Source organism: Nicotiana sylvestris, chromosome 3 (genome assembly GCF_000393655.2).
Source record: "Nicotiana sylvestris chromosome 3, ASM39365v2, whole genome shotgun sequence".
NCBI classification, from domain to species: Eukaryota; Viridiplantae; Streptophyta; class Magnoliopsida; order Solanales; family Solanaceae; genus Nicotiana; species Nicotiana sylvestris.
In genome coordinates, this window is record NC_091059.1 from 107854849 (window position 1) to 107856101 (window position 1253).

The window sequence follows — 1253 nt, forward strand, 5'->3', positions numbered from 1 at the left end:
AGAAGTTGGGATGAACATCTACCTTTTATCGAATTTGCATACAATAACAGCTACTACTCCAGTATCCAGATGGCTCTGTACGAGGCTTTGTATGGGCGTAAGTGCAGATCTCCTGTAGGGTGGTTTGATGTTGGAGAATCTGGGTTGCATGGTCCAAACCTAGTTCAGCAGGCCATAGAAAAAGTAAAGCTTATCCGGGGCAACTTTTGACAGCTCAGAGTCGTTAGAAGTCATATTCTAATGTGTGGAGACGAGATTTAGAGTTCAGGGTTGATGACTGGGTATTCTTAAAGGTGTCACCTATGAAAGGTGTGATAAGGTTTGGAAAGAAAGGAAAACTTAGCCCACGGTATATTCGACCTTATAGGATCATTCAGAGAGTGGGCCAAGTAGCTTATGAGTTAGAATTGCCCTCGGAATTAGAGTCTGTTCATCCGGATTTTCACGTATCTACTTTACGAAAGTGCATTGGCGATCCTACTCAAGCGGTGCCCACAGATGATGTACATATTATATAGGACCTGTCATATGAGGAAATTTTGGTATCCATCCTAGACCGACAAATCCGCAAGATATGAAATAAAGAGATAGCATCCGTGAAGGTTTTATGGAGAAGTAAGAAGGTGGAAGAGATGACGTGGGAAGCAGAAGAAGAAATGAAGTCTAAATACCCCCACCTATTTCAAACTGAAGATATGACTCGAGGGTATAAACTCTCAGGCCAGTAGGTCATCAGGTAAACTCTCATTTTTAACTCTCAGAATTTATAATGGACAGTTGTGTGGAGCCAACTGTTGTTGTTTATAGACAATGGCCATGTGTGGCATGTATAGTAAGTTTCCTGGCTGTGTACAGGTTGGTTTCAGTCAGATATACGGAAGAGACTCCTACAAAAATGTTCCCAAAGTATCTAAGAATGGATATTCGAGGACGAATATTTCTAAGGGAAGAAGGATGTTACATCTCGCATTTTTTTTGTGCGTTAAAGTTTCGTCTTCAGTAAATTGACGTAAACTCGAGGATGATATTATTTGGAGGTTAGCATAATTATGCTATTTGTAACAAGCGATAAATAAGTATCATGAAGGATAAAGGATGCAAAAATTAGAGAAAATGAGTTTCGTTGAAAATGGCCAATTTGGGATAAAATATGGATCAAGTAATAATACCCGATAATTATAAACTAGTATCATGCGAGGTACCATATGACCACGGTAGTATAATGTATAAAGTATATTAAAAATAAGTATAAT